General features: G+C 32.3%; 2 long non-coding RNA genes across 9 annotated transcripts; both read right to left on the reverse strand.

The window, feature by feature from the left end:
• Nucleotides 1-1836: 1836 nt before the first annotated feature.
• On the reverse strand, nucleotides 1837-10950 carry LOC145097742 (uncharacterized). Of its 6 annotated transcripts, XR_013704481.1 has the most exons (6): nucleotides 10783-10950; nucleotides 10083-10245; nucleotides 6948-7121; nucleotides 6682-6799; nucleotides 2223-2315; nucleotides 1837-2022 (listed from the first exon to the last, which is right to left on the reverse strand). It is a non-coding gene; the product is annotated as an uncharacterized LOC145097742 (long non-coding RNA). The 6 variants fall into 6 exon arrangements; XR_013704478.1 differs by lacking the exons at nucleotides 1837-2022; nucleotides 2223-2315 and adding an exon at nucleotides 4735-4868; XR_013704479.1 differs by lacking the exons at nucleotides 1837-2022; nucleotides 2223-2315 and adding an exon at nucleotides 4875-5796.
• Nucleotides 10951-15924: 4974 nt separating this feature from the next.
• LOC145097744 (uncharacterized) lies at nucleotides 15925-21096 on the reverse strand. 3 transcript variants are annotated; one of them, XR_013704485.1, is made up of 6 exons: nucleotides 20701-21096; nucleotides 19053-19276; nucleotides 17280-17317; nucleotides 16719-16872; nucleotides 16394-16621; nucleotides 15925-16250 (listed from the first exon to the last, which is right to left on the reverse strand). It is a non-coding gene; the product is annotated as an uncharacterized LOC145097744 (long non-coding RNA). The 3 variants fall into 3 exon arrangements; XR_013704484.1 differs by adding an exon at nucleotides 19747-19846 and having other exon boundaries at nucleotides 15925-16621; XR_013704483.1 differs by having other exon boundaries at nucleotides 15925-16621.
• Between the last annotated feature and the right edge of the window lie 6678 nt (nucleotides 21097-27774).

A 27774-nucleotide genomic window follows, 5' to 3' on the forward strand; every position in this document is an offset into this window, starting at 1 on the left:
TGTGAATAGTTTTTTTTTTTAATTTATACATTTTTATGATATTTTTTTTCTACGAATTTTCTAATACAATGTTTTAAATCTTTGTTTAAAACTTTTTTTTTACTTCTTTGTTTTTTCATATAATTTTTAATACACATTTCTTTAAACCAAATATTCTATAAATGTTTTAAAATTTTCTTACAAGTATTTAACTTTTTTTTTTTTTACATTTTCATACAATTGTTTTTATAACTTTCATACATATATTTTTAAACTTTCTTTTACAATATTTTTAAAGTGTTTCATAGATTTTGTATGATAGTTTAATATTTTTATAACATTTTAAAATATTTTTATTAAATACTAGTTTAGAACGTTGTATTAAAAAAAAATTATAATGACTTATCAGGATAATAACTTTTTGTTTGAAAAGAATTGATCAATATTTAAAAGTTTATAATGACTTATCAAGGTATTTATTAATTAAAAATTAAAGTTTAAAATTGATCAATATTTAATTAATATTTAGGAAATTATGAATATTTTAAAAATAACGTTTGAAAAAAAATAATAAAAACAAATATGAAAAATAAAATCGCTATTAAAAGTGAGGAAAATCATTTATCAGGGTAATTAACTTTTCGTTTTGTTCACATTTATGCAACTTTCTTTTTTTCGTACACATTTAACCATTTAACTTGTTATTTTGTTCACGTGTTAGCATTGTCACCTGCTATAGCCGGTGACATTGGCAATATGTGAACATATATAACAAGTTAAATGGTCAAATGTATACAAAAACAAAAAAAAATTACCTAAATTTGAACAAAACGATAAAGATGATTACTCTCGTAAGTCATTTTCCCAATTAAAAACTAGAAAAATTACCATCCAAAGAAATTATGTTAAAATGGTCTTGAAATGTAATAAAAAGATACTAAATAAAGGTGTCTAGAATCTTTCCAATCACTTTTATTAACTTATAAATACCTCCAACACAGATAAGGGCAGACAATCATTGCATACTCTATAAGGGACTAATATGAAACTTGCAAATTTTCTATTTTGTAATGCCTTGTAAAACATTATTACTTATTTCCTATAGAATTTGTTAGCATGGTTCATAAAATAAAATAAAATAAAAAAATAAAAAATAAAAAATAAAAAATAAAAAACCCTAAAATGTAAAGATCGGTGAGAAAACCACAACTAAAAAAACCGAAATGGAAAATAATAAAATATATTTTGTTTGAAATTTACATGTAAAGCAACTTATGATATAGGTTCATTTTATGCCTATGAATGGGTTGTCACTTATTCTAGACCATATTCATATATTTGTAACTCAACATATAAAAAAAGATTAGGATCCATTAATGTAATCTAATGAATGATTCAGTTGATAGACCCATTTAGGAATGGCTAGTTGTTTATGAATACTTAATTAAAACTTCATTTACTAAGAATAAAACAAAAGTACAATGCTATAACCAGATAGGCTTTTAAAGCTACGGTGACTTGATAAGAAAAAATAAAGTACATGGCCGTAATAGAAAGTACAAAATTCTAGAGAAGATGATGAAAATTTGTTAATTTTTCTTTACTTTCTCTTGAACTCAAGAACCCAAATAAGATAATAACTTTCTTTCTTACTTTTCTATCCTTTTGACTCAAGTGAACACAGTGTACTTCTTAATCACCCACAAATCCCTCTCATACCCAATTAATTGAATCCTTCAAAAAACTGCCTGCAATTCATCTCAAAATTTAAATACAAAAGTTGGAAACTAAAGTATGAAGCCACATCAAGTTAAGAATTGATCAATGTAGAATACCAATACTCAAACAAGTGCTAAAATAGGTGTTAACCCTTTATTCTGTTGAAGGTGGTCCGATAGATATAAATTAGAATTTTTTTTTTCGTAATTTTTGGGCCAGAAAATAAAATGGAAGTGGTGATTAAATCTTTGTTTAATAAACAAACCTGTAGAAAAATGATGTCCTAAGGAACAAGTAACCGAAGCAAGTTCCAACAGCAGAAACCTTAAGAGAAAAAAACAATTTTATTCATGAGATAAAATGATGTGTCCAAATTACACATGTAAATGGTGGGAAATGAAATTTGTGTCAAAGATGGTAATATACCAATTTACTTTCCTCACCACTAATAACATGTCATGTTTGATATAAACATATTTTGTTTGTTACACAGTTTCATATGATCATCATCTAAAATATGTTACCTTTCTTTTATTGAGAGCAAGATTCAAGGTGTCCTCAAGTTCTAGTTTTTTTGTTCACGTTGTGCTCTCTAGCTTTGTCGAAGCACTATCCACCTGTGTAATAGTTAAACAGGTAATTATGCATAAACCTCGACTACTACTTGTAACTTGCAAATTGCAAGCATATCATCTATTCTTCTTCATATCCATCATCTCTGTTGCGATTTCCATTTCCATTTTTCTCTTTTATCAAATGAAAGAAAGCTCATATTCTACTTTTAGGCAGGTATAACTGCAAATGCATATTGTTTAAAACCGTTGACATGTCAAGATCCTAATCAAATGTTTATAACTAAAATTAAGTTTAATTAATTTTAACAGACACCATCTTAAACTTACTTTTAGTGTTGCGTCATCTAGTGAGACTCTTCTTTCCAAATGTTAGTCAACAAAACATTCAATATGTTGTTTTAGAAATAACACTATGTCACTATGAAACCAAAATAACCCAAGAATATAATCGGGGTTCCTAAATAAAATTGAAGTAGCACTTCAACAATAAAATGTGATAAGTAGTGGAACGTAGATTACCAAAAGGTGGAGCGAAAGCGTTGCAGATCCATGAATTGAAACTAATAAAATTCGAGGGGGTTGTCAGTAAATACATGGACAAAGTAGATAGCTAGATGTACTTTAACATGCCGAGAAGTTGTGTGAGTTCAGCCCTGCCTTAATCTTGGTACAGGTCCATTTCAAATTAAGCGAGCCCTCACACTCGGAACCAACAAATCATGGCATGGATTATTCTACATCTCAGTCTGGTACATGAGTAGAGAGAGAAACACATGTGGTTAGGCAATCGTCTACAAGACTACAAAGAGAAAAATAAGAAGAGTGTTAGTGATTAGGGTTTAGGCCCAAGTCTTTAGAGTTTAGATTAAGTCTCTTATGTAACCATATTTATATGAGGTTTAACCTTAGTATTTATCAATAAAAACAATCTATTATCTTATATCGTATCAGAGTCTAGGTTAAAACTTTACTTCTGACCACAACATGTAGCCGCCACCCTCCACCTCTGACGACCTTCTCTAATAGTCGTCGGAGGTGCCGTTATTATGTTCCTTATTTTTCCGTTTATTCTCTTCGCCGCCTAAATAATAAAACAGTCGGATGGCACTAAACTAGAGCCCATTCACCAGCTTCTTCCACTATCTCGTCTACTTATGCCTCCTCACCTTCCGCCTCCTCCTCAGCTGGCCACTTCTTCAGATCTCTTTTCCGATTCAGCCCCTTTTGATGTTATGCATGCCTCTCTCCAATGGCACATTATTGGTGTTATAAAACGTATTGTTGTGTGTGATTTGACGAGTAAATTGAGCAAGAATATGAGTCGAATTTTATCCGTTCCTTTTACCCTAAGAGGGATAAAAGCGATATTTGTGGGTCCCTCGATAATTTAGTGATGACCACTGAAACGCTTGGTCAAGCCTGGACTAAATTGATGTGTTCAATTTAGTAGACTTATCCAAATAGGAGACTGTTGGGTTAGGTGTCTAAACCGATAACTATAATTGGTATGTACTTGACCCGATAATAGCATGATCCTTTTGGGTTACCTTCATCATAACAATTTGATATGATGAATAATAGAGAAAGAGGTTAATTATGATTTATTAATATATTATAAGAATAATATATTAATTGAGAAATCATATTATTTAATTAGTATTGATCAAGAATTAATTTGAAATTAATTTAGTGATCAAAAGAGAGATTAAATTAATGGGGACTGATTATGTAAATCAGTAATAGTTGTAGTTTGGGCTAATGAATCCTATTGGTATAGGATAGACGAAAATCTATGGTGAGTCTGTAGAATTTTCGTCCAAGGCTTCCATATAGGGATCCATATGTTGCTTACGGCCTAAGCAAGGGAATTAGGGTTTCCAATTTGATAACCCTAGGAGCCTCAACTATAAAAGGAACCGTCTTGCTCCCAAATTCGAGTCCTATGCTTTCTTAGAGAACCCTAGCCGAAATTTGGAGCCTCTTATCTCTCTCCCATATTCCTCAATTGCTACCTTAATTGCTACCTGGTGTTTGTGACTCATTAGAGGTGCAACAATTAAAACACTAAGCTCTTGAAGGTCAAGATATACTAGCTACAAGGAAAAGGTATTCTTCTAATCTTTATTATGTTTGAGAATTTCAATTATAACATGCTAGTTTTAGGGTTTATGCTTTGGATTAATTATTTGCAGGTATAATTTGAGAAAAACCTAGATCCAAATCATTAGGGTTGCATGTACACCATAGGAATGTTCTAATGGTCATCTTCAGAAGATTCTTAATGGTCATCTTCCACATCTTTTCCTTGATGAGTTTTGAGCATAATGATGTGGAAGATAACCATTAAGAATCTTCTGAGGAAGGTTGTCACACCCCCGAACCAGACAGCGAAACATCCGAGGGAGGGTGACTTCATTTTGTAATATCATAACAAGTGTATATAAATGAAACACAGACATCATCATCACCATACATAAAATATAACAACCAACATAGTTTACATCATTGTGTTTGTGCAAAAATATCAAGTATGGTGAGAACAAAAATACAGCAAATATCCACATTCCTTAGCTGCCAACCTGTTTTAACGAGCTCCTGAGATTACAAGTTATTTTGGAAAGCGTTAACATATAAAATGTTGGTGAGTTCATAAGCAAGTTTATATAAAAAGCTTTTTATTAGTTTGTAACTCCAGAAAATCCGATATTTTCTGTAAAAATAATTTACGAGTTTTGTTTCAAATCTCGTATTAAAGCATGTGTGTTCTTGTTGATAGTGTATAAAGAGAGATTCCCAGAAAATCATGTATTTTCTGTTAAATGAAAAAGTGTGGTCTTAACCTTAAGACCTGAGTGGTGAAAATTAATCGTAAAATAGTGATTGTATAGTTCGTACTTCGTATCATGAGTAGAGTATGTGTGTTTTGTAAATTTATTGTGTTGGTGTTCTCTATGTAAGTCGTTATAACCATACTAATATGACGAGAACGTCCGTCTTGACGTTCGTCAGACGTCGGTTTCTGAGAAGAAGACATTTGTCACCCTAGACTTGCAAGGTTTCAGCAAATTATCGTGAATTTTGTCTTTGCAAAAATTGGTTCATTCACAACCAATATTGATATTCTTTCAAAATTCAGTTTTGTATATCACTCCCTCTGTCCCAAAATTATAGTCCATCTTTCCTTTTTGGTTTGTCTTAAAATAATAGTCTAATTCTAAAAATAAATAGCATTTTTACCAAAATACTCCATTATTACTTGACCAACTAAGCATTTAATAAAACATTAAATGCAAAGTAAAGACAAAATTGTCATTTTATTATATAAAATTAATGGTAATTAATGTTTTCTTAATATGTGTTTTTTATCTGTGGACAATAATTTTGGGACGGATGGAGTATTAAACATGTAATGTTTAACAAAATATATTAATTTTGTTTAGAAAATACCGATGTATTACACGGTTTCACACTTAGTTATTAACAAAAGAAAGAGCTGGTGATGAAGAATGTCACCAGATACCGCCTGCATCCAAGCAAATTGTTAAATACATATTCAATTAATCTCTGTAATCAATCGTTAAGAAACTTTACTTAATAACTTTTAAGACAATCTTTTTTACATGATCGGATGATTAAACCAATCAAAACTAACTGAGCTAGAGCATGTTTATCTTAGCTCCCAAAATAACTACCATCCACTAATTGAATATTATGTGTTGATTTTATATTTTCATCAGCTTCAACCTTGTTTGTTTTTGTTTTAGTGATATAGGGAATGCACACAAATAGTTTAATAGATCCCTAAAGAGAAAATAGAGAAACGAAGTTAATTCAACACAGCATTTTTTTTCATACACACAAAAATGATATGCTTTTTTAGCATATCACTTAAATGTTAGTTATGCTAGGCAACTCGTATAAAGTTTAACCATAGCCTAGAATCTAGGAAAAGGCTGCAATATACAAACTTATTTATGAAAAAGAACCCATCGTTAGATTTTGCAAATCCAGCTTTGCAACAACAATGAATGGATAAACTACAATTATAAGAATCCTGATTTTAAATACAATAAAAGGCAGACTTCCATACGATATGATAGATAAATGTATTATCCCTCAGAATGCCTATTATCAGCCTGACATGTAGTTGTGAAATTGTGATTCCTCTACCTTATGCTTATAAGAGCACCACATTTGCAATAACATGTACATATTCAGATTACTAAATATTTCATCATGGGGATATGGAAATAATTATCATAATTAGGACAACAAAATTAAAACAGACATAAGAAATAAATATGTAGGGAAGTATTCATATGCTCTTAATATGCTAAACCGAAGCATATAAATTGCAGCAAAAAGATGCCAATAAAAGAAAACAAAGCACCTTGTCAACAAAAAATACCTTAACAACATCATCATTTGGATGTGTTTTTTGCCACATCAAATAACTGCCCACCAATGTAAGAGGCTGAATATTAAAAATGTGTAGTTTCATATTCCCCCAGAACCCATCACATAACCTGTAAATGTAAACAACACAAAAGAGAAAGCATATATAAATCCACAAGCAAATAAAATAAAGCTAACTGGAGAAGAAATGGCAGATTTAAGATAAAATTTAAAAAATAAAAAAAAACAAAAGCAAAATGGTCCAAAACATGACCCTACCTGACCATTTATTTGGATAGTTCCTCTCATCATATAATCTCCAGATGAATGTAATTGCATATACATGACATGGGTAAATGCAAAAGGTCGTTTTTAGTAAAATGTAACAATAAGATTATATATGAGAAGAATTGTACATTCATACCTCATAAAAAAACAATCAAGGAGAAGACCCTACCAATAAAATTGTTATTTATTACCTTTAGCCAAATCTTAAGCTATATGCAATAAATAACAACATACTTCCATTTTTATGGTTTATAAGTATATTATACTTAAAAATATAAAAAAGAGTAAATAATGTTTAATATAAAGACAGCATAAATAACAACAAAAACATATCATATTGTTTTTTTTCTTTCATTTTAAATGGTCCAAATTAAGGAAAACAAAAAAAGATACGGATGACTAAAACAATACAAAAAAGGTCAAAATGATCAAATTGACCACGATAGTCATTTTCATTAAAATCTTCTACTTTGTGTCTTCAATTTTCGTATCACTGTCCAAAATAACAACTTCAAGCTCAATTTCGATTCCAAGTTGTCTCAACTGCAAAATTTATCTTAATTGCTGAACGGACAGCGTTAGCATCCACTTCACATTGAAAAAACTTATTAATAACATTTTATATAAAAAAACTATACCTACAAAAATACATTTAAAAAACATATTGGCCAAAAGCAATGCCCTTTGTTTTATCTTTGATGGATTTTATCAAGGTTCTAAATAACATAAGGCGTGACTTGGCGGCAATGTCAAGCCTCAAGCTTTTCCGAGCCTTGGCGAGTCACGACGTTTGTAAGGCATGACTTAACGCGGCAATTTTCTATATAATTAATATTTTTATATGTATTTTCAACTATTATTCATTTTTATACACATATATTAGTTAAGGCGGCGTTTTGGCTAAGCTCGGCGGCATGTACAAGCCTTGGAGTCGTGGCGCGCCATGGCGGAGCCATGGCGAGCTTTTTAGAACCTTGGATTTTATGTTGTCTCATGACCCGTTATGAAAATGAGATCATTTGCAACTAAAAAAAATTATGATATAAACAAAACTTTTACATATTATTTATTAACAAAAATACTTACTTCCCCAGGTTGACAATAGCACCAGCAACAACTTTGTTATTATAATTGCATTTTCCGTCTTCTGACAGTGTAGGTCACCCCTACACTAGTAAGAGTTGAAGTTGTGTCCAAAATCTCATTTCTAAATAAATTAAACATTAGACAAATTTAAATACAAAAATATCAAAAAAATTAAAAAACAAATAAAAAACAGAATTTACTTTAGGCGATCCTAAATAGTTCAAAACTGTCTCTATCAAATAGCTTCGTAGAGATTTTTTTGCTGCAAACAAAAAGAATGTATACAGCTAGACGGTTAGACAACTTAGGAGGAAACTATAAGAAAGGTACAAGATGAACAATGAATCAACAAGCAACAACAGCACAGGAAAAGATGAGGGTCATGCAAAGAGATGCTAGAGACGAAAACAAAGATGCTAGAGATGTTGAATGAACTAACTCTGTATTGAATCTCATCTAGGGTTAGCAACATGGATGAAAGTTAGTCGATAAGATTCAATTTCAATACAGAGTTGGTCCAACTTCTTCAACATCTCTAGCATCTTTGTTTTCATCTCTAGCATCTTTTTGCATGACCCTCATCTCTTCCTATGCCCTTGCTACTTGTTGATTCCTTGTTCATCTTGCACTTTTCTCATAGCTTCATCCTAATTTGTCTAACCGTCTTGCTGTCATTTCTCATACATTCTTTTTATTTGTAGCAAAAAAAAATCACTGCAAAGCTATTTTATAGAGACAGTTTTGAACTATTTAGGATCATGCAAGTAATTCCATTTTTTTTTATTTTTTTTATTTATTTGATATTTTTGTATTTAAATTTGTCTAATATTTAATTTATGTAGAAATGAGATTTCAGACACAACTTCAACTCTTAGTGGTGACCTACACTATCAGAAAACGGAAAATACAATTATAATAAAAAAAGTTGGTGCTCGGGCTATTGTCAATGACGGGAAGTAAGTATTTTTGTTAATAAATAATATGTAAAGGTTTTGTTTATAATATATCATAATTTTTTTAGTTGCAAAGGATCTAATTTTCATAACGAGTCAAGGGACAGTAGAAAACCCATCAAAGATAAAACAAAGGATATTGATTTTGGCCAATATGTTTTTTAACGTTCTTTTATAGGTATATTTTTTTTTCTTTTATACAAAATGTTATTAATATATTTTTTCAACGCGATCTTATGGGTGGAAAAACTTGCAGATACCAGGGATTTAGGGATTTTGACTGTAAAGAGAATGTTAACCCTGACCGTTTAGCAATTAAGATAAATTCTACAGTTAACACAACTTGGAATCGACATTGAGCTTGAAATTGTGATTTTGGACGGTGATACGAAAACTGAAAACACAAAGTAGAATATTTTAGTGAAAATGACTATTTTCAATTTGATCATTTTGACCATTTTTGCATTGGTTTGATCAATTTGGTCATCAGTACCTTTTTTTTTTCTTTTTCTTAATTAGAACATTTAAAATGAAAAAAAAAAACAATATAATATATTTTGTTGTTATCTACGTTGTCTTTATATTAAACATTGTTTACAATTTTTAATATTTTTAATTATAATATGGTTACAAACCATAAAAATGAATTTATTTATAGCTCAAGATTTGGCTAAATGCAATAAATAACAATTTACTTTTATTTTTATTATGTGCAACTTGTTTTTCATCAACCAATACTTAACTAAATTTAATAGTAACTGACAGAAATATTCTTTGAAAGATGTAAATACGAAGCAAGAGATTAAAATACCAAAAAAACCACCCGAAATCCAAACTTGAGATGAAATAAAACTCATTTGCTTGCTAAAATGGTGATGTGCGTTTCATCTCTTTGTATTTTACCTTTTTTTTTTGGAAATCTATAAACTGGAAAACTCATCATTTTTAACAATATTAGAAACCTTGAGGTCTCTATAATTCTACAAGAACATGAGAACTATGACTGCAAAAGAGAATTTTACCATAAAGAGATAATAATAAAGTAATCAAGTAAATCCATGAATGCTTACTTAAGACAAAGGGTTACCAGATTTGAAGGTCAAATTCTTGGAGTTGTTTTATATCATTTGCAGTCACTTTAATGGACACTAATCTCAGAGATTTTAACTTCTTGAATGGCTTTAGATGCTGCAATCCTTCACTTGTTACTTGAGAAGTTGATCGTTTTAAAGACACCGATTGTGTTAGACCTGCAACAAAAACACAACAATTACACATCTACCCTTATCGATCTTAACATATTTTATAAATCCTCTTTTCATCTAATCTTGTCTGTTTTTTAAAACATAAATCGGTGAGCTGTTTGCGATTAAGATTCTCTTGTACTGCAGTTGATCCTGTAGACGAACTAATACCTAAAACAGAATACTTTGTTCCTTCCAACTTGAGAGAGAACAAGGTTAAACAAGATTATTACAACCATCTTTTGCTTTCTGTATCTCTATTTCTCTCTCAGTTGGGGAATGAAATCACACAAAATTAACAAAAATAATGTTGCAAAATAGAGATGGAACTGGAACCAGAAATATTCACAATGTTACAGCTCCACACGACCAATTACAAAATTCGGGACAAATTACTCTCATAACAGATAATATTCCTTAAATTATCCAAATATGAATTGAGATACATTATCCTTTCACACATAAATCTAATTTTCGACTTCCGAGATCAAATGTCAGAAATCATGTTATAGCTAGAAAAGAAAACGATCAACAAGAATGTACCAACAAAGGATAGACTTCACATATCAACTTGCGTTTAATACTTCACGTGTCGCCGGAGTATGCTGGGCATCGGCTTCCGGTGTGCGTGTCGCCGGTGTATGCTTTGTGCGTCGCTGGTAGGCACGCTTCTTGTTTAATAGAGAAAGCAAAGAAAACAGCGGACGGAATATTGGAATAAGACAAGAATTAGGGTTAAGATCATTTTGAAGCCTTTTTTATTAATTTTGACCATCTTTGACCATTGACTAATTTAGACTTTGGGAGACCGTCGTTGACCGCCACATCTGTTGTTGACCGAAATTGATCAATTTTCGTCAAAAACCCATAATCATAATCTGTTGGAGAATGTCAAATGATTAATACACGATTAATCCTGATTTCTATAACATTGGTTAAAATAGTCAAAATCGTTGTTTTTTAATGTATTTTTATGTATAACAAACTAAATAAATTAACTGGACGGATATATAGTATATTTAATTTCTAATATATTGGCATTCATAACTGGTTATTTGAAATTTAGGTTGTCCTGTTAATGGGAGAAAATCTATCTATCTATCCAATTAATTTGTATATATCAATAATATAATTATAACGTTTTAGCATCTATTGTTTAAAATCTGGAAAAGGGTCTCGTCTAAATTTATTCCCTTCAATTCTTTTCCACTCCACTCTACTCTACATAAGACAACAAATCATCTAAGCTTTCAATACAACCATTTTCAGTTTTCAATGGTTAAAAGCATCATCATTTAATTTTTTTTCTTTTTATTAACTAATACCCATGTCATGCTAAATCAGTAACTTTTATTTTTTATTTTTAAAGTAAAAGATAATAAAATAAAAAGTCATTCAATAGTTTTATATTACAATAGCTAAATGAGTGGTTGATGAAAGGTATAATGAAAACAAAAATGTTACCTTTGTTGATCTGCCCTCACTTCTGGAGCCTGTATCCTCCTGCTCAGTAAAAAACCCATATTAGCTTCAAACTCGTCTGATGGAATGTACAAATAAAGGAGAATGAGATAGCATACGGAAAATGACAAATATACCCTTTAAAAAGTTCGATTGCATAAGAAAGCATTTTGTTAACCTCATTCTCTATGTTTTGTTCCCCAAATGTCATCTTCAATTTGTAGAATGTCTTCATAACGCGAATAGCTCCTTCTCCGTGTTTTATTCTCCAAATTACTCCACATTTCTTGCAAACAGAGTGCTGACAACTGTGATTCATAATTGTTCCAAAAAAACATGATAAAAACATCATTTCTAGGCTTGATAACATAAGGAACAGAACAACAAACCTTTTTTTGCCTCATAAAACTGAATTACCATCCAATAGAGCATTAGGTAATGCATTTTGAGTGTTGCTTTTCTTCCTTTCGTTATTTCCCATCCATATGTTGCTTCCTAAATGTTGAGTGTTATTGTTAATGTTTTATTTTTCCAACTCCAGTTCATCCAATGAATGATCAGATAAAATCATTTTGTGGTTCTACGGATTTATAGTGATCCTATACCTGCATAAACAAATACCTGGTTTCAAATAAAAGTTTCACCATTTGTAAAAAAAAAAAAAAAAAAAAAAAAAAAAAAAAAAAAAAACCTTGAATACACTTGGAATTTACTGATGATTGTATTGGTTGGATAATTTGAAATGTTTGAACGCATCTGATATTCATGTGCCCGATTATGTAGTACAATGTTAATATTATTGCTTTAGAATCATTAAATTAGTGTTAACTGTTTAAAATATACTCATGTGACGCTATATCTGAGCTCCCTACTTACTTGTGTCGTTACAATGGAGCAGTTTTCTTGAATATGAAAGTGTATGATGCACTCAAAATACTCCAAATCCTCTTTTCGTATACCAAAATTTTAATATTAAAAAAATAGAAGACAATGTGTCCATATCTTGAGAGAATGAGAGGGAATTGCTTAAAATTCTTTTAACCAAACAAAACATAATCTAAATTTATAAATCAAAACATAACAACCATCGAACAAAATATAAAATTTTTGAAATTTCTAATCTAAAAAAAAAACCCACAATTTCCTCTCTATCTAAACTTTTATCATAATAGCCACAAAAATTGAGAAAACAAAATTAAAGAGTACAAACTAGGAAGCCCTAACCGCTCCTCAGGTCGCTGCCTTAGAGATGGAAGTCGGTCATCACCTAAAACCTGCACTCACAATCTCCCATGTGTCAGGTATAAGAGCCCACCTCTCAACAATCTCATCTTTAAGGCACGTATCTAGTTATATGTCCATTTGATGTTTAAACGTTGTTAGTTTTTAGGCCTATTCATTGTGTTGTCAAAGCTGCTAAAAGCTTTTAAATTTTGTCAGCTTTTGCTTCTTTTTTCTTCTGATATCGTTTAGACAAAATTACAAAAATGGTTCCTGTGGTATGCATTTTTTTAGGATTTTAGTCCAAACCCCGACTTTTTTGGCTTCATAGTCCTTTTGAGCTAGTTTCATTGCGTTTTTGGTCCATCTGAATAGTAAAATGACTATAATACCCTTGGGTTATTTATTTTTCATTTTTCTTTCATTTCTTTTTAAATCTAATACTAATATATTTATTTTAATAATTAATAAATTAAGAAGGGCCTCACTTTCTCTCTCTCTCTCTCTCTCTCTCTCTCTCTCTCTCTCTCTCTCTCTCTCTCTCTCTCTCTCTCTCTCTCTCTTTCTGCGTGTGTGTGTGTAAAGAAAAAAAAAACCCACCTCCAATCCATGTTCTTCTTCTCCAACCCATAGTGTTTCCATATTATTGGTAAAGGAGGAATCAATCAAGTGTATAGAGGTTGTCTCGTGTGTGTATGTATGAGCAGTTGTCGCCGATGGTGGCGGAGGCTGAGATGACTTTCGGTGTTAATGGAGATGTGGGTTTTCTTGAAGAAGAAAAAGAAGAAGAAGAAGAAGACCATGTGTGTGTGTGTGTGTGAGAGAGAGAGAGAGAGAGAGTCCCTTTCATTTTTTAATTATTAAAATGAATAAATAACTATTAAAACTTTAAAAAAATGAATTTAGAAATAGAAAATAAATACCCAAGGGTATTAAAGTCATTTCAGTTTACCAAGGGACCAAATTTGCAAAAAAAACTAGCTCAAAATGACCACCAAGCCAAAAAAAAAAGTCGAGGTTTGGACTAAAACCCTCCAAAAAAATACATACCACAGGGACCATTTTTGCAAGTTTGTCTTTATTTTATTACATTCCTCTAATTTCAAGAATTTAACAAAGTATAACATGTAAGGTAGCATGCTTTGACAAATTATATAATTGAAACAGTAGGTTACATGCATGCAAGAAACAACAATGTACTTTCATTTATTTGAAAATACAATGCTCTAATAAAAAACAAATTAAAATGATTGTTCTATGTTTATTTTTCAAAATTGATGGGTAGTATATGATGTCAACTCACTAACATTTTTTTTCTAAATATCCTATGATTTTTTATGCTCTTTCCCTCTTTATAGTGCAATATAATTTTTTTCTCATGTTGGGGGTGGCAAAGATGGATACACGGATGTTGATACTGATGAAATTCGCAAAGAATGGTCTTCTTTTGTGGCAACCTTTATTTTCCAGTGATATTTTTTACCAGCAAACAATATTTTCGGTAACTTAGAAATGTTTGTTAGTATTTAGCATAGGATTTCTACAATAATTTTGATAAATTATTATTACAATTACATAATGTTGATTTTGTTATAATTTGCTTTGGAAATAAAATTCATTCATTTTTGTATGTATTTGAACTAATGATGTCACCATTTTTGGCTATTGATATTTTTACAAAGTTACTACAAATTTACTATGAAATATTTGCAACAGAAGTGTATTATAGTAAGTTTTCTACGGAAGTAACCGTAGTAAATTTACTACGAAATATTTACTACGGAATTATGTCGTCATAAATTCAATATGGAATATTTGCTAATTTATTATCGGCAGTGGATTTTCTATGGAAATTAGTTTGTAGTTAACTTGCAACGAATTAACTACGGATCGGGTCGTAGTTCATTTCCTATAGACTTGCTATGGAAAAAATTGTAGTTAATTTGCTACAACATTGCTACAGGTATAGTTCATAGCTATTTTGCTACGGAATAAGTTTGTTGCAAATTCAGTTGCGAAGGTCCTACGGATTCCGTAACAAACCTTTACTAACAGAAAATTTTGCTATAGAATGGTTGCATAGCAAATTCCATCTCTAATTATGTTTAACTATAGAATTTTTCTATAGTTATTTTGGCTTTTTCTTGTGGTGTGGGGGAGAAATCTCTGAAATAGTATTGTCTATGCGATGTAGGTGATTATCGTTAGGAAAAGACCCTAGCGATGAATATATATATATATATATATATATATATATATATATATATATATATATATATGCTAGTCGTTTACCCGCGCTAAGCGACAGGTGTGAATAGGGGGGGGGGGGAGGGTTATGAGTTATCTTGTTTTCGATGAATTATTTCATTTTGACGGAAATATATTGTTATATAAGTGGCCTATGAGAATAGTTTACTTTTAGCTATTAGATTCCTTTCGGCAGGTGGTGGATGGTAAAAAATTTCGTTTAAGTGAATAGTATTCTTTTGGTAAATCTGGTTCTAAAGCATAAATAATTAAGTAGTCTAAACCACGGTTGCGAATTGTTTTTTTTTTTTTTGAAAATTAGTTTCAAGAGTGGATTATTACTACCGTGCAATAAATGTTTAGAAAACATTTACAAAACAATGAACCTTTCATTTTTAATGATATACAAGATGTATTATGTTACCATCTATCATATTTTAATTAAATCAACAATATTTTGCATTTATTACATTAACTATTAATTTTTTTTGCCATTAATGTTTTAGATTTATTCCATTATTTTAAAAGTAAACTTTTTTATAGCCTAAATAGTTAAAAGATTAAAAAAAACCTTTATTTTAGTGATTGAAGAATTACACCAAAATGCATGTAAATTCTATTTTCTTTTGTTCATTTTGATGATATACATCACTTAAGAAATTAAATGGTTGAAGTGGTAACAGCATGAGCAATCCTTAAATTACTATATAAATACGTTTTTTTAACAGGAAAGAGGTTCGACAAAATACAAAAAGATTTTAAAAAAAAATTATTTAAGAACTATTATTTTGTATAACAAGGAACACAACACCATTTAAAAGGACATATGTTTATCATGCTCTCCATCTGAGGCACAAATGTCTCAAATGGTGTCCAATTGAGAGAGGCAAAGCAACAAAAGAATGAAATTAACCAACCCTAACATCAACATCAGGGACCAAAAACATTAGGGGCAAAACCGTCCGGATATGGTATCCAATTAGGAAAGGCTTCCAACTATGTTTCAAATGCATATAACTTGTATCTTTCACCAATAAGCATGGTCCACTGTGAAGATCAACATCATTTTGATTGACACATACCTGAAAAGAGAAATAAACATTAATCCATGAAATAAAAATTAAAAAGAAAGAAACTAATAAATCATATGAACCAAATTCTTTATAAATGGTTTAGTAAATTTTAGTAAATGTTTCTACTCTTTTACTCTATAGCCCAAGGCTACCATAAGATTTGTGTGTGCAGTTCACTTTTGTATTTCCACCAAAAGCCTCATCGATGATAAGTTTCTAAAATATCCATGAAAAAAAAGTTAGAATATTAGAGCCTTCTTAAGCATAAGGCAATTCCCATGTCACCATCTTCCTCTAAACCTGATACTATTCCTGAATATGTCCTCCCACCTGTATTTAGGTGAGGACACAGAAGCCTTAACTCTCAACCAATCTCCAACCTGTCATTACATATAAGATAATTCGCTTATAAGTCATAATTTTTCAAGAAAATGAAATCCCCTTAACACACTATGAAAGATGTGTTTGTTGATTTACCTTAAAGTCCGCTAATTTTCCAAGTCAGAAGGATCATCTTGCCATTGTTTGGAATTTCAATTATCAGGAGACCATCATTTCCTATCTCAATAATTTTTCCAAACCTGTGATGTGTTTCACCATCCCAAGCATACCGAGGCTGTGCAACTAATCGCTTCACACATAGACATTAAACAACAACAAAAAAAACCAATAAAAATCAGACCTCAATTAAGTCATTTAAACAATAACAAAAAACATTAGCCCTAAACAAAAAGCATTTTTTACAACTGCATCAGACCTGACTTGCTACAAAAAAAATAATACATTTTTTGACATCGACATTAAGCATCAGACCTTAATATTCACAATAGACAAAAAAAGAACTTAAAAGTACACTTCCATTAGGGCTTAATGATGCGAAACATAAAATGTTTTGTCCATTTGCAGGTCAAAATCATCTCATCCAAATGAAAATCGAATCCTACAACCTTATGAGTTACTTTAAGACCAAGTCATTGTTTCTATCATCACCATAGGCTTTCAATCTCCTTTTACAATGTGATCACTACGTCTTCTTACCATGGAATGCATACTTGTGTTTGGCTGCTGAAGTGCTCCTGCCAAAAGACATAACGACCAACTTAAAAGGTAAATCATAAATTTAAAACTAAATAAAATATATAATTCCATATTCGTTTTGAAACCAAATAATATGGTTAAATAGATTCACTTTGAGACAATTGAGGACTTAAAACAAACAAACAGATACTGGGCAAACTCTAAAAATGTGTTTCTTTTACTGTCTCTTTGACAATTGTTTCACTAGCTCGTATTGCCCCATGCCTAAGCTCCAATTCAATTAAGCCTACTCAGTTGGACAAACTTATATTCATCAGTATTCACATTCACAAAAGAGTAAAAGAATATTCAAAAAAATAAAGAAAAAAAAAATTTAAGTATGTGCACCATACAGTTGTGCTTTTAATCACACATGCAAATCCATCGAAGCCAATAATCGACAACTTTCTTCCCAATAACCATTTTTCAACTTTCTTCCCGATAATCCTCCTACAATTAGTGAAAATATGTATTTGCATGGTAATTCACAAAAGTAAGTACGTAAGAACACTAACAAAGAAGAAAACTCAAAGAATTTGGTTTATTTAAAAACACACATGAGTGATGGTGGTTGTTTCAGGGCTAAATGTTCCAAAGAGTTTTAGTTTTGCCTATCAAGAAAACACACAAAACTAACACTATGAGTTCACTTCATTTGAGCAGTAGAAAAACTAAAAATAAGTTTACATAAAAAACGTTGGGGAGAATGAAGCATCGGCGTCCATGGTATGTTTCATTCCGAAGATGTGAGGGACGACAATTTGGTAGTGGCCCGAGAATAATGGTGGTTGTGGCTGATGTGCACAAAAGTATCTACTAATTTTAAATTTATAACATAACTAACTTAACTAACTAAAATGCACCTAGGCTGTGTACCTAGTCAAATTATAGAATAGTTTGGGTAAGTCGGGTGTCGATCACAAGGAATGGTTTTAACTAATTAATTTACCTACTATTAAGTTAACCTAATTTCTTAGCAAAGTATTGGTTGTATCTAATTTTGTAAGTTTAGATGAACTTAATTTCTTAACACAATTCAATCAATAAAAAAACACTTCTATTAGTTCGAATTCACTTTCCCTCAATGGTTTATAAATTAATTACAACTAATCTTGTTGGTTACCAATTAAAACATTATTAGTAATTCAATTCTAAATTTACTAATATCAATTAATTCATGTAGATCTATGTATGGTCACACATAATTTAACACATAATCAGTTGTTGAATAATATTGGAGCTTATGTAAGATTGGGTTAACAAATACAAATTATGGTCATAACATGAGTTCTCTAGCACAACCTAATTTATTAATTCAATTCCTTAACTAAGATGGGTTCGATCTTAGCTCTAATAACCTCAATGCGCATATTTTTGTCTAATCTTAATAACTTCCCAATCCTAAATACTCACATTCCTTATGAAACTTCACCCCTTTGTTTACATGATACTCATTTACACAGCCCTTCGAATCACAACACTTCCTTTCTACCTTGATTTCCTGTCCACCTCGATTTTTGTGATTATCGAGAGAACGAAGGAAATATGAAATGATCGATTACCTCTTTTTTCCGCACAAGGGTGTTTTGTAGGTATGGGCAATGGCAATTTTCCAATTGATTTAATCTATTGTCTTGGGCCATATACATAACTTAGTATTAAAATATGACTAAAGTTTGGGACCCAATAAAATTATGGGCCCTATTCGCAAATAAACCGTTAACAACCATATACCTCGTCGATCCTCACTTCACTTTGCAGGTGTTAGCGACGACGAGGAAGAGGACGCAAGGAACACAACTCCCTTGATTTTGACTCTTTTTTTTATTTCTCGCATCTCACGAACGCACCAGGGGTAAATACCATTTCAGTTCTCACTTATCAGCTTTCAGGCGCTCGATTTATTTCTTGACATGTGAATCTCCACCCTGATTTGATTTCTCTTGAGTTCTTTTAACCTGTCAATGTGAATGACCCATTAGTGGGATGAATCTGATTTTGTACTAAAATGCTTGTTTAATTTGATTTTGTACTGATATGAAAGTAATATTATGTATAATAAAGTTTTACTAATTGTTTTCTCATACCAATGAACCTAGAACCTAGAGAGACCAAAGGACCTAGATCAGGCCTTGACAAATGTTTCAAAAGTCATTTCTCATTTTGGATTTCACTTAACCAGGGAGTATAGCTTCTCGCTGTTGAGCACCCGCAGACTTGTAGAAAAGTAGATAGATACTGAAAGAAAGGTATGCATATTCTGACTTGTTTTGTGCTAACCAATTATTACCTTCTTATATCACTTTTGTTTGATTGAGATTAAAATGCTAAGAGTCGACTCCAGCCAAAGTTAACGTACTCAAGTGGATAAGGTAAGGATCAATTACTAAAACCAAATTATTATCTTAAAGAAGATTTTAATTTTTACCTTTAAATAATTATTTTCAGGGCCGGTCTAATGGTTTTTCATGCCCCGGGCAAAATGGCATAACAATGCCCTATTTTAATGGTGTTGATCTACTTCGAACCTTTAAGAGAAATATAAATTAGAAAGCTAACAATGTAACAAAACCTTTTATTTTAAGGCTCATATGTACACAAACTAACATATACAAACTTAGCTTAAAACACTGTCTTATCGCATTCTTGAAGCAACAATACAAGTTATTCTATCTCACACTTGCAAAAAATAACATTAAGTGCTAAAAATTGTCACCTTTCAGTCTCTCTTATGTCTTTGTACATCATAAATGACTTCAACTTTGAAACACTCTTTTATGAGGATGGTACAATAACAAATACAATCAACATAATCTTATATACAAACAAACATTTGGAAACATATACATCATTGCAAAAGCAACACAGAAACAGGGAACTCAAGACAATTAAACCAAAAGCAAACAGAAAACAACCGCATCCGTAGAAGATATCAGCCATAAGGAAGAACTAAAAACAATCAAATCATGTAAACAACATAAAGAAAACCCCCAACAATAGACATATCCAATATAGCAACTTGTGAACACAACAACAAAAGTTAACAAACTTTGAACCAATAAACTCTGAGTATTACCAGGAATAACCATTAACCAATTTGTAAACAACCCATAGATACCAGGAGCAACAACTAACTTGTAACTTCACCGTGTCAATGTATAAATCTAAATACCACCAAACTTAAAAACAAAGCATCATGACACCTCCAAGTGCAAAATACCCCAAGTGAAAATTCATTTTCAATAATTAACAACCAAAACAGAAGTGCTCTGAAAACTAAAAAGTGGTGTTCAAAACAAACCAAAAATTAGAAGTTAGATGCCTTGTAGAAATTACTAACAGGGCAACAATTCATAAAAATTAGTAATTAGAAATTATATACCTTAGAGAGATTGTGAATCAGATGCTAACTCGTCTTTCACTCCTCTAGAAAATTAAAAAACGCAAAGGATATCAGAGAAAGAGATGCTGAGATGAGAATTTTGATTTTGAACTATACGAAACTAATGATAAAATCATGAAAATAGAGCTAATGTTAAAAAAAAATAGATTGATGTCTGTAATGTCAATCGATGGGGGAGGGGGGAGGAGAAACGACATAATCATCAATTTGTTTCCAACAAAAGGATTTTTCTGATTTCTCTCCCCTAGGTCTCGACTCCTCGTCTTTTGTCATACGCCATTATCAGTGATATATCCCCATCGTAATTTTTTTGTTAGCCGCCTAACGTCTTTTCCTTTCCTGCTGCAAGAGACATTTGGGATCCAAGAAAATCAAATTTGGGCAGACTTTTTATATATATTTATTGATATTATTTGGCCTGAATTTATGCCCCTCAATATTGATGCCCTGGGCCATAGCCCAAGCCGCCCAGGTACCTGGGCCGGCCCTGATTATTTTGTTTGATGGGCAAAAGTTTGTTAACACTTAGATGTGAGAATGAATTGATTACTAAAACCAAAGTTGAACCAAATTTTTGGTTTTTTTACCATTAAACATGTGATGTTTAACAAAATATTTTAATTTTTTTTAGAAAACATCGGTATATTACACGGTCTCACACTTGGTTATTAACAAAAGAAAGAGCTGGTGATGAAGAATGTCACCAGATACCGCCAGTATCCAAGCAAATTGTTAAATACATATTCAATTAATCTATGTAATCAATCATTAAGAAACTTTATTTAATAACTTTTAAGACAATCTTTTTTACATGATCAGATGATTAAAACAATCAAAACTAACTGAGCTAGAGCATGTTTATCTTAGCTCCCAAAATAACTACCATCCATTAATTGAATATTATGTGTTGATTTTATATTTTCATCAACTTCAACCATTGTTTGTTTGTTTTTGTTTTAGTGATATAGGGAATGCACACAAATAGTTTAATAGATCCCTAAAGAGAAAATAGAGAAACGAAGTTGATTCAACACAACATTTTTTTGTCATACACACAAAAATGATATGCTTTTTTAGCATATCACTTAAATTGTACTTATGCTAGGCATCTGGTATAAAGTTTAACCATAGCCTAGAATCTAGGAAAAGGTTGCAATATACAAACTTATTTATGAAAAAGAACCCATCGTTGGATTTTGCAAACCAACTTTGCAACAACAATGAATGGATAGATAAATAACTACAATTATAAGAATCCTGATTTTAAGTACAATAAAACGCAGACTTCCATACGATATGATAGATCCCTCAGAATGTCTATTATCAGCCTGACATGTAGTTGTGAAATTGTGATTCCTCTACCTTATGCTTATAGGAAGCAGAAGGGAGCACCACATTTGCAATAACATGTACATATTAGATTACTAAATATTTCATCATGGGGATATGGAAATAATTATCATAATTATGACAACAAAATTAAAACAGACATAAGAATATATATATATATATATATATATATATATATATATATATATATATATATATATATATATATATATATATACTAGTTGTGAGTCCCGTGTATTACACAGGTTGATTAAAAAAGTTAAATATAAGATGTAGACATTAAGTATTTTCTAAAGTAAAATTTTGAAATAAATATAAACTAAATGATGAATAAGTAAGTAATTCAATTTATACTCATAAAAAATTGTTATCATGTTTTAAATAATCGTGTTGAATATGAAAGTGTAAAAATTAAGTATTTTTTAAAGTAAACTTTCAAAATAAATACAATAAATAGAATAAACCACAATGACCATTTACGTAATTTGTCTTAATTATTCTATAATAATAAAACTATTTAATATAAATTCACAAATGGAATTTATTAATATATTAATAGAAATAAGAATTCACAAATGGAAGGTTTAATATATACATTAATTGACATTAATTACTATAAGGTGGCATTTAATATGTGGAATTGAATTAAAAATGAAAAAAATTATAAAAATGACAAGTGGAAAAAAAATAATTTTAAAATTATAAGAAAATAACATGTGTCAAATTTAATAAGAAGTTGACATTTGGCAAAATTATCTTTATTTATTAGGGTATATATATATATATATATATATATATATATATATATATATATATATATATATAGTGGTGGACCTATGTAGGGCATTTGGGGTCCCGGGCCACTGCTCAATTTCCGGCACGCAGTGTAAATTTTTTTTTTTTTTTTTTTTGGTTTTTCTATTAGGTGCACCCGCTTGAAGTACGAGGGACACCCCTACTAAAACAGTCTACGTCCGCCACTGTGTGTGTGTATATATATATATATATATATATATATATATATATATATATATATATATATATGAAGGGAAGTATGTGTAGCGAAAACATTTCAAATCGATCGAAGATTATGGAGAGGCATGAGTAAAGCCCTTCGCAACCAATCGCGCTTTATAAGTATGCACTTTCTCATCCATGTCCGTCTTCTTCTTGAAGATCCACTTGCACCCGACTGTCTTACGACCCGGTACATTGTCAACCAAATTCCAAACTTGGTTGTCGTACATGGACTGAATCTCGCTGTCCATCGCCTCTTTCCATTTCGCAGACTCTGGGCCTACCATGGCTTCCTTATAACTGCTAGGTTCATCCAAATTTACTAGTGTACTATCACTAATAAATGTATCCCCTTTAGTAGTAATATGAAAACCATAAAATTGGGGTGGAACACTAGCCCTAGTGGAACGTCGAAGAGGTAAGGACTCGTCAACAGGTTCAACAGGAGTTTCCTCCTCAAGTTGAGTGTCAGTGTCAGAGGTTCCTTCATCGTTTTGATCTTGAATCTCTTCAAGTTCAATTTGCCTCCCACTGTCTTCTTGGCTTATCAATCCCCTTTCTCGGAAAACTCCTCTTCTAGCAACGAAGACAACATTGTCACTCGGTCTATAGAAAAGGTAGCCAAAAGACTTCTGCGGATAGCCGACGAAATAACACTTCTCACTACGAGGTTCTAGCTTGTCATGAGTCTCTTGTCTTACGAAAGCCTCGCAACCCCAAACCTTGATATGTGCCAACGAGGGAGCCTTCCCTGTCCACATCTCGTGAGGAGTCTTGGAAACATTCTTGGTGGGAACTAAGTTAAGTATATGGGCGGCAGTCTCTAAGGCATACCCCCCAGAAAGCTATTGGTAACGAAGTCCGACTCATCATAGAACGAACCATGTCCAACAAGGTCCGATTACGTCTCTCAGCCACACCATTCAATTGTGGCGTCCTCGGAGGCGTCAATTGCGAAACGAATCCGCATTCTTTTAGATAGTCGTGAAACTCAAGACTTAGGTACTCTCCTCCTCGGTCTGACCGAAGCATCTTGATTTTCCTGCCCAGCTGATTCTCCACTTCATTCTTAAATTCTTTGAACTTTTCAAAGGTTTCCGACTTTTGCCTGATTAAGTAGATATATCCATATCTGCTATAATCATTTGTAAAAGTCACGTAGAAGCGGCAAGCATCCCTTGTGGTGGATTTAAAGGGCCCACATACATCGGTGTGTATGAGATCCAATAAACCCTCACCCCTTTCACAAGTGCCAGTAAAGGGTGACTTGGTCATCTTCCCAAGTAAACAAGATTCACACGTGTCATTATCCCTAAGGTCGAATGACTCCAACACTCCATCCTTTTGGAGTTGGGCTATGCGTTTCTTGTTGACATGGCCAAGGCGACAATGCCACAAGCATGCTTTGTCTAAACTAGTAGACGAATCAATATTCAAAACATTATTTCCTAAATTATCAACAATCATCACAGATTCATAAATCCCATTACAAGGTAATGCATTGAAATAAAAGACATCATTCAAATAAACGTTAATAGAACCATTACTATTATCAAAAGAATATCTGAAACCTTGTCTAAACAACCCGTGAAATGAAATAATGTTTCTTGCCATATCTGGCGAATAACAGCAATTGTCAAAATCTATCCCTAACCCATTACTTAACACTAAAGAATAAACACCGACTTTGGTCACAGGCGACGATCTTCTGTTTCCCATAATCAGGTTCATCTTCCCATGTTCCATCTCCCTACTTTTTTTTAGGCCCTGCATATCAGAACAAATGTGGTAACCACACCCTGTATCAAGAACTCATGAAGTAGCAAATGATGAGTTATTAGATTTAATAGAATACATACCTGCAAAGGTGGGCTTAACCTTCCCATCTCTTATATCCTGCAGATATTGTGGGCAGCTTCGCTTCCAGTGGCCCTTTTGGTGGCAATAGAAGCACTCTGCTTCTTTGGGATCGGAAGAGGGCTTAGCAGGGCCAGCTTTGGTCCCACTTGAGGACGAACCATCTTGGGGTTTCCCCTTATGGTGGCTCTTACATGGAGCCTTCCTCTTTTTGCCCTTTCCTTGACCTATTGCCATCACAGGAGCGGCCACAGCAGGGGACGGTGCAACGGATTTGTCTTTGAGGTTGCTCTCAGCAGTCCTCAAGAGTCCTTGGAGCTTGCTCAAGGAGACCTCCTCTTTGTTCATGTGGTAGGTCATCATAAACTGATTGTAGCAGGAGGGCAAGGAGTGGAGGATTATGTCGATAGCCAAATCCTCATCAAACTTAACATTAAGTTTGAGAAGACGATCAACATATCTCTGCATTTTCTGCAAATGAGGGGTTAGGGATTCTCCACTCCCTATCTTAGCGGTGATCATGTTAGTAATAATCTCATAGCGCTCTTGCCTCGCGCTCTGGTGATACCTGTCCAGCAAATCCTGATGCATTTCATACGGATACATGTCCTCATAGGACTTTTGGAGTTCGAGGTTCATGGTGGCCAGCATGATGCAGTGAACTTTGGTGGCATCACGCTCATGGGCCTCAAAGGCGGCCAATTCATCAGGAGTAGCAACATCTGGGATGATCTTCTCAAGCTTTTCATCGAGGACATATTCTTTGTCCTCGTAGCGTGTGATCATGCGAATATACCTCATCCAATCGTTGAAGTTTGAACCATCAAATGTCACTTTCTGACACAAGTTCATCAACGAGAATGACCCAGAAGCGTTGTTGTTGTTGTTGTTTGCAGACATCTGAAAAAGGAAAGGAACAAAGTTTGATTAGAAATGAATCCCTAATTAAACACCCAAATGAGAAATTAGGGCTAGGATCCAACAACATTATTTACAACTTAGAAAGGATGTCTTACTCTAAAAGTAAATAATTTGAAGGTAAGTGAATGACGATTCACTAATTCTCACCATGAAAAACGAAAAAGGCAATTTAGGTTTTAAATGTATTGAAAACTCCTAGATATTTGAGATTCATTGAACTTTTCAATGGCATGTTTAAATCTCGATATGCATTTCAAATTTGCGACTGGGATACCGAGGATCGCAAACAAATTTTTGAATAACCATGCGAATCAACGTGGCGCACTCAATGTCTCTATCACCTAATCAATGTGCCGGTAAACCACACACGCTCTATTGATCTATGACAAACATCGAGTCACCCTTCGCTACGAATGTCATCCCCAAATTGATGTGCCGGTTAACCACACGCGCTCCATCAACGTTTGACAAGGATACGAAGTGTAATTCCATGGATCATCATCATTTTCACATTTTACCCTAAAGTAACTAGGAATGGGAATTTATAAAACATGTAGTTACTTTATATTTAACATTATACTTTTAATGAGGAGAGGGTTGCCCTATCGTACCCGTTCGGCTAACGACCCTCCACCAGTCAAGCAAGCGGTAGGTGTGAGTGTACACCCATTAAGCGCCATTTTATAGGCAGCAACCTTATACCCACCTTATAGACCGGCTTTGTGAATGAGGCCTACTAACGGTAAGACTAACATTTTAAGTTATACATACATATATATATATATATATATATATATATATATATATATATATATATATATATTACTTAAACTTGTAATAATATATAATAGTATAGGGTTGAATTTTAAACTTGTAAAATTCTAAGGGTTTGAAATTTAAATTACTCAAAATTAAACTTTTAATCATAAATTCAAATTTCAAAACTTGAGGGCAAGTATTGAACTTTTCAAAACACAAGGGATCAAATAACAAATAATTCAAATTAACCAATTAATTTCATAATTATCTATATTTGACCTAATCTTTTTTTAGTCATTAGATAATTACCAAATAACTTTAAATAATCCATATTTATCATATAAACAACCAATATTTAAAAGATTTGAAATTATCTATTGTTTTGGCAAGGATAATCACTTAATTAAGATAAAATTCGGATTTTAACTTCATAAAACAATTTAAGCATCAAATCCAAGTCAAAACAGCAGCTAAATCCCGAAATACCCTCTGCCTGACACACTGACTCGCCGAGTCAGACCTGGACTCACCGAGTAGGTGCCAACTCGCCGAGTCCAGATACTGACTCGCCGAGTTGAGTCGGGCAGAGGCCAAAAACTCGATTTTTAGCAAACAAAACAGTTAAGCATCAAATACAACTGAAACCAATCAAGGCTCTGATACCACTAATGGGTTTTATGCATAAGAAACATTCCTATGTGCTCATACAAACCCTAATGCTTGGATCTAGGTTTCTCTATTGAACATGCTTTGATTCCAAGACTTACAAACCCTAATCTAGTATACAAATAACAAAAATAACATATAGAATCAGATCTAGATGTTTACCTCTTCAATTGATGGCTTAGATCTTCTCTTTCTTCTTCTCTTGAGCTTAGAGTCACAAATGCAACTCCTCTAATGGTTCACAAACCCCACAAGCAAGAAGGCAATATGAGAGAGGGAGAGAGAGGCTAGAAATCGGCCTAGGGATCTCTTAGAATCAAGTGGTAGCCGAATTCAATGCCCTAGGGGTCATATTTATACTTACAGGTTGCTAGGGTTTCAGTCTAAACCCTAGTGGACAGCTTAGCCACTAAGCAACCCAAGGAACCTTCTGGAATAAGGCCTTGGACGAAAATATGATGGATACCCATCATAATTTCGTTC

Source organism: Lactuca serriola, chromosome 4 (assembly GCF_051521515.1).
Source record: "Lactuca serriola cultivar US96UC23 chromosome 4, Lser_US96UC23_V15, whole genome shotgun sequence".
NCBI lineage: Eukaryota > Viridiplantae > Streptophyta > Magnoliopsida > Asterales > Asteraceae > Lactuca > Lactuca serriola.